The sequence below is a fragment of the Schistocerca nitens genome, chromosome 1 (genome assembly GCF_023898315.1).
Source record: "Schistocerca nitens isolate TAMUIC-IGC-003100 chromosome 1, iqSchNite1.1, whole genome shotgun sequence".
Classification (NCBI taxonomy): domain Eukaryota; kingdom Metazoa; phylum Arthropoda; class Insecta; order Orthoptera; family Acrididae; genus Schistocerca; species Schistocerca nitens.
This window is the reverse complement of record NC_064614.1, coordinates 697024043-697031309: the sequence shown is the minus strand read 5'-3', so window position 1 is coordinate 697031309 and position 7267 is coordinate 697024043. Positions and strand designations below refer to the sequence as shown.

Below are 7267 nucleotides of genomic sequence, written 5' to 3'. Positions count from 1 at the left end.
AGCAAGGAAGAGAAAGCAGAAAGGTGGAAGGAGTATACAGAGGGTCAATTCAAGGGCGATGTACTTGAGGACAATATTATGGAAATGGAAGAGGATGTAGATGAAGATCAAATGGGAGATATGATACTGCGTGAAGAGTTTGACAGAGCACTGAAAGACCTGAGTCGAAACAAGGCATCGGGAGTAGACAACATTCCATTAGAATTACTGACACCCTTGGGAGAGCCAGTCCTGAAAAAACTCTACCATCTTGTGAGCAACATGTATGAGACAGGCGAAATACCCTCAGATTTCAAGAAGACTATAATAATTCCAATCCCAAAGAAAGCAGGTGTTGACAGATGTGTAAATTACCGAACTACCAGTTTAATAACTCACGGCTGCAAAATACTAACGCGAATTTCTTTACAGACGAATGGAATAACTGGTAGAAGCCGACCTCGGGGAAGATCAGTTTGGATTCCGTAGAAATGTTGGAACACGTGAGGCAATACTGACCCTACGACTTATCTTAGAAAATAGATTAAGGAAAGCCCAACCTACGTTTCTAGGATTTGTAGACTTAGAGAAAGCTTTTGACAATGTTGAACGGAATATTCTCTTTCAAATTCAGAAGGTTGCAGGGGTAAATACAGGGAGCGAAAGGCTATTTACAATTTGTACAGAAACCAGACGGCACTTATAAGGGCCGATGGACATGAAAGGGAAGCAGTGGTTGGGAAGGGAGTGAGACGGGGTTGTAGCCTCTCCCCGATGTTACTTAATTCGTATATTGAGCAAGCAGTAAAGGAAACAAAAGAAAAATTCGGAGTAGGTATTAAAATTCATGGAGAAGAAATAAGAACTTTGAGGTTCGCCGATGACATTGTAATTCTGTCAGAGACAGCAAAGGACTTGGAAGAGCAGTTGAACGGAATGGACAGTGTCTTGAAAGGAGGATATAAGACGAACATCAACAAAAGCAAAACAAGGATAATGGAATGTAGTCGAATTAAGTCGGGTGAAACTCAGGGAATTAGATTAGGAAATGAGACATTTAAAGTAGTAAAAGAGTTGTTCTATTTGGGGAGTAAAATAACTGATGATGGTGGAAGTAGAGAGGATATAAAATGTAGACTGGCAATGGCCAGGAAAGCGTTTCTGAAGAAGAGAAATTTGTTAACATCAAGTATTGATTTAAGTGTCAGTAAGTCGATGCTGAAATTATTTTTAGGAGGTGTAGCCATGTATGGAAGTGAAACATGGACGATAAATAGTTTGGACAAGAAGAGAACAGAAGCTTTCGAAATGTGGTGCTACAGAAGAATACTGAAGATTAGATGGGTATATCACATAACTAATGAGGAGGTATTGAATAGAATTGGGGAGAAGAGGATTTTGTGGCACAACTTGGCTATATGAAGGGATCGGTTGGTTGGACATGTACTGAGGCATCAAGCGATCACCAATTTAGTATTGGAAGGCAGCGTGGCGAGTAAAAATCGTAGAGGTAGACCAAGAGATGAATACACTAAGCAGATTCAGAAGGATGTAGATTGCAGTAGGTACTGGGAGATGAAGAAGCTTGCCCGTGATAGAGTAGTGTGGAGAGCTGCATCAAACCAGTCACAGGACTGAAGACCACAACAGCAACAACAACCTCTAATTCAGTTATTATATTGTACGGTGTTTCGTTAATGTGTGACGCCAAAGCGAGGGAATTTTTACGTTCAAGTTTAGAAGTAATTTATGAAACTAATAAATACACCAGAAAGTTGCGACTGGAAACGTGTTGGAAAAAAGATTAGTAGGAAGCTAGTTGGAATTATTCGATTGAGGCACAGAGAAAAAGGGCCTAAAGCATACCTTCATCGATTTTGAGATTATGGTATTCATGCATGCTCCTGTCAGATGTTGATTTTCGGTTGGACCAGCTTTATCTTAACTATAGCCCCTCACCGTATATATAAACATTCTAAAAACTGTCTCACCGATTTCTCGGATATTCATCTCCATGTATGCCCGAAGCACAAAGCATGATTTTGTTACCCTGCGCTGCTCAGTTTAGTAGGGTTGAGAACATAATTTTTCGTGTTTATCAAGTACGTATCACTAATATTTCATAATTGGAGATGGGTCCGCAGTTTTATCTGAACCTCGAGCCACAGAATGAGCTTAATAAAAATGATGATAACGAGGACAACGAAGTGTTGGAATGGCTCAAAACTGTGTGTGTAGTGCATTTACATATAGCATCTGCTCTTTATGTTACGATTCTCATTTCACATTTACTACAAACGGTATAGGTGTCAAAAGAGGTTATTGTCACTAGCCTGTCTACGAAAATGTTGTGATTTAATATGATCTCTTGTGCTTGTGAATTAAAGTTATTAAGAAATGTAGTCCTAAATATCACTTAACATTTCATAACAATGTGGGTACACTATTTTTTCATAGAAAATATAAGATGCCGAGACTCGCTTAAAAAACAGTTCAGGTATATGAGACTGATGATTTGTCTATAAACTTGATTTTCACTAACATTTACTACTCTCAAAATTTCGTGTCTGTGATTTGAGCCATATGGTTCTCAGCGCTTTAATCGAATTTTATTTGTAAAACATGTTACCTCAAATATCGGTGGTACAAAATAAAATGCTGTCTCAACAGTAGTACTTGATAATTTCTGCGTGTAATACACTGTGGGACCATAGCATTAATATCACTTGCTAGTAAAATCCTCCTCCATGCAATAAATCAACGCCCAAAAACATTTTCCGCCGTCTCAGATTTCCGCAGAACAAGTCGGTTTCGTGTCAGGTGAAGGGACTCGAGAGGCAGCCTTGAAATTAAGGCAGGTAATTGAAAAACGTTGTGAGTTCTGTGTCCCTGCCTACATCTGCTTCCTAGATTATAAAAATTCCTTTGATTGTGCCATGTGGGACAAGTTGTGTCATGTGCTCAACGAGCGTGGTGTTCCAAAACACCTGGTATCCTTACTAAAAGGTATTTATAATAGCCGTACCGTAACCATAAAAGTAGATGGTGACTACTCGGAATTTTTCGATGTGACAAATGGCGTCACACACGGTTGCACATTGTCACCTCAGCTCTACAATATCTATGCGGAGTGTGTAATCAGGGAGATTCTGGATGGCTGGGGCGGTAGGATTTCAATTGGCGGCAGGAAAATCAACCATTTACGCTTCGCAGATGACACTTCACTCATAGCAGGAAGTGAGGATGAACTTGGTGCTCTGTTCTCAAGAGTGAAAGATATTAGTCTAAACCTCGTCGTAGAGATAAACATGACAAAAACCAAACCAATGGTTATAAATCGCCAAGGCATCGATCTAAACCAACTTACGGGACATTTAAGATGGCTCTGAGCACTATGGGACTCAACATCTTAGGTCATAAGTCCCCTAGAACTTAGAACTACTTAAACCTAACTAACCTAAGGACATCACACACACCCATGCCCGAGGCAGGATTCGAACCTGCGACCGTAGCAGTCCCGCGGTTCCGGACAGCAGCGCCAGAACCGCACGGCCACCGCGGGCGGCCGGGGACATTTAAGGAACCTGGAGATAGTGAGAGGTTATGTATAGCTAGGCTCTCTGATCAATTGCACAGGGAAGTATGATAAAGAGATGAGACAACGAATCATTCTTAGCCGAGCCGCAATGGTCAACCTCACTAAGAAATGGCAGAATTGGGCAATATCCAAGACAACGAACATGCGCTTGGTAGAAGCATTGGTGTTTCTTGTATTCTTATACGGATAAGAGACCTGGACTGTGAAAGGTAGTGATAAGAGCCGCATTGATGCCTTCGAGATGTGATGTTGGCGGAGGCTGCTACATGTACACAAAAAAGAACAAATGTTTCAATAATAGAAGACCTTAAAATCACAGCAAGGTTATCTTCTCGTGTCAACCAAAGATACCTTCAATTCAGTGGGCACATCTTGAGAAGGAAAGGGGATAACTTAAAGAAGACCATCGTGCAGGGAAAAACTAAGGGTTGAAGATCAAGTGGGAGAGCAGCAAACAGACGGTTGGATCAAGCGAAGAAGATTACCACCCTGTCTCTTCACATCATATTAAGAAAGGCCGAAGATCGCTGTTGATGGAGACATCTTTCTGAAGTTTCAACTACGTAAGAATGAATGAGGAAATGAGGTCACGACACTCAGCAATGAGTAAAACGACTAATGAGAGAGAATGCACCAATCAAACATTGAGCCGCAAATCCAATAAGTATTTGCTTGTGGTATGCAAAATATACCATAAGAGTTCACTGTTAATTTTTTATATTATTTAAAATTATCCTTAATGAGTTGAGGTGTTACTAGGTTGTCGAAGAAGCTGACTGCTTTAGGATATGGATGATTTGTGTGTCTTTTAGGAGCTTATAACAAGACAACCTCACAGTATGTGAGAAATCCACCAATTTACAAGCGTATACCTAAGACCTCGAAATACATTCTACACTTACTTCACCCCAATGTAGCATATTGTAGCGATTCATTCCCTGAGTCATTTTCAATTGGATTCCAACGGGATCTTAAGAGGGGAGTGATCGTTCGATTTGGGATTGTGTGTGGAGTTGTTTCAGTATGGTATTGGTCTCCTGAACACTTATACAATTTCATTGTGTCAGTACTGTTTAAAATACCATGGTGGACATGTATAATCGTTTTTGAACGTGAAGGCACAATGTCCGTGTTACAGTGCACACAACTAAATCACAAAGTTTGTTTGCAACAGCCTTTGACTACCGACACGGATTAAAAATTTATAGTTCCTACAGTTCACTCCACAGATTGCATTTTGTTGTATTGGTTTTCTGGGTTTGCCCATTCACTCCTTTGTTGTAGAGTTTTTTTGAAAATATTCTTTAACACTCTATTATGGCGAGTTTATTCTTACCTTCTCTTTGTGTGATGAAGATTGTTAGTAAAATATCTTTATTGCTAAGCGTCTGTATGGCCATGAAAATTCTATTTATTGCCGTTCCGTTCTCATTCATTATTATACCATTCAAGTACGGTAAACGATTTACCTCATTTATATTTGTGTATACTTCATCGTTTTTTCTCTTCTATAAATGCGTGAAAAGGGTCTTAGTTTTTATTACAAATTTAACTTTATTTTTCTTGATTCTTCCGGTGTATCTCAAAATGTTTAAATATATAATTCTTTTACTTTATAACCGGTGCTGTTCATGGTATCATCAATAATTTAACACATTCTGTCATCTTTGCCATAATTAGTTTACATCTCTTTGGCTTACGTAGACTTATCTGAAATCTGAATTCTGCAATATTTCCACTCATATGAAGTCCATTGTGGTACACAAATTTTGGTACTCATTTAGAATCAGTCTTACGAGTTCCTCCCGTTTCAGTTCTGTTCCTTCAGCTTTTGAGATATTTTTTCGAATATTATTTTAGATGTATAATGATTGCGAGCACTTTTATGTTTGAAGATTCTTTGTGTACATGGTTATAAGTACTGTTTTTGAAGTCAAAGAGATCTCCTCAAACATAAATGTCAGTGAGCTACTAGAATGTAGTGTCATTGATTCAGTAATCGATAACACTTCTTTTTTTATGCGTAGTTATATTTCTCGTTAATTTTGAAACAATTTAAAAACAGTATTTGGAAAGAGAGGGCGTGGTCTCGCACCGTGAACCTTTGTTCATATGTAATTAAGGTCATTTAAGCAATGAGAAGTAATTAATATTCGTTTACAGATAACGCAAACGGATGTACCATAGCAGTCATCGTTACAGAGACGTAAAGTTATCAGGAAGTAGAGGAGGAAGGAAGACCGGGCCGGTGTGCGGTATTCTTCTCTCGCTCTCCCTCTGCGTCGGGATAATGGCACTGCCGGGATTCAGGCCTCAGGGGGAAAGAAACCGACCAACCAGCAGCCGTCACCACCAACAGCGCCTGACGCGCCCCGTTGCGTGGAAATAATTTACCCTCTGCGGAGGAGCGGCCGGAATGACGCGCCACTCCTTACATGCAAGCTTCATTTGCGTACATCGTGTGTGTGTGTGTGTGTGTGTGTGAGTGAGTGAGTGAGACAGAAAGAGAGAGAGAGAGAGAGAGAGAGACAGACAGAATGAGAGAGAGGTTCTGTTTTCAGCTGAGACGCGGTCGTTACGCAAAGAACAAAAGATCGTACCCACCCTGACTCATCTAATTATCTGCTACACTAATTATTTCTGCTTTTGATACGGGCTCGACGAGGGTTTCTGGAGAGGGCGGGACGGGCGAGGGGGCAAGGAAAATAAAAAGGGGGGGGGGGGAGGAAGGTGAAGGCGGGTGCTCGGGTTTGGCTTTCATTCCGATACCGACGAGGGGTCGCAGCCCGTGAAACCACATATAACAGCAGGAGTGAGAGATTCCTTTTCTTCTTTTCTTTTTCGTTTCTCCCCTTGGAACTGAGTAATTTTCCCTGCTGTACTCTGACTTCTCGTGAAGGTAGAACCTACCTCCAAACTTCACGAAATCTGTGCGATCGTGAAAAATAATTTTGTAATTGAGTTTCAACAATAGCTCCTTCCGTTTCTAGGAACACTTGTAGTCGTTCAGCGTATGTAATTCTCACTTTTTATGGTTCATAGTTCGTCTTTGTTGCATAGTACTTTCTGAAGTTTCTAGTTCAGTTCTTTGCCTGTACTGGACAGACTATCATTGTTTATCATCACGAACACGATTTCAAGTTGCATATCCGTGGTAGATGGGGAATACCGTTGTTCAGAGTGTATGACTGTAGTACATACATTCGATAAGTTTTCTGCTATTACATATCAATCCATATGTCACGTCATTGAGACTGAAACGCACTGCTTGGATGTTTAGGGGGTGAAGAGATTCGAAATGAGCAGACTATATTTCCTTGAAATCAACACCAGCGTTTTCATATTTGTACCAAGTAGGAGTCTACATGCAACGGTCTTGCCGCAGTGGATACACCGGTTCCCGTGAGATCACCGAAGTGAAGCGCTGTCGGGCATGGCCGGCACGTGGATGGGTGACCATCCGGGCCGTCATGTGCTGTTGCCATTTTTCGGGGTGTACTCAGCCTCGTGATTCCAATTGAGGAGCTACTCGACCGAATAGTAGCGGCTTCGGTCAAGAATACCACCATAACGCCAGGGAGAGCGGTGTGATTACCCCACGCCCCTCCTATCCGCAACCTCCTCTGATGATGACACGGCGGTCACACGGTCCCGGTAAGCCACTCGTGGCCTGAAGACGGAGTGATTTTT

At 41.1% G+C, this 7267-nt stretch overlaps 1 pseudogene; it reads left to right on the top strand.

The window, feature by feature from the left end:
* Nucleotides 1-6943: 6943 nt before the first annotated feature.
* Nucleotides 6944-7061, top strand: LOC126207624 (5S ribosomal RNA; annotated as a pseudogene).
* Nucleotides 7062-7267: the final 206 nt, after the last annotated feature.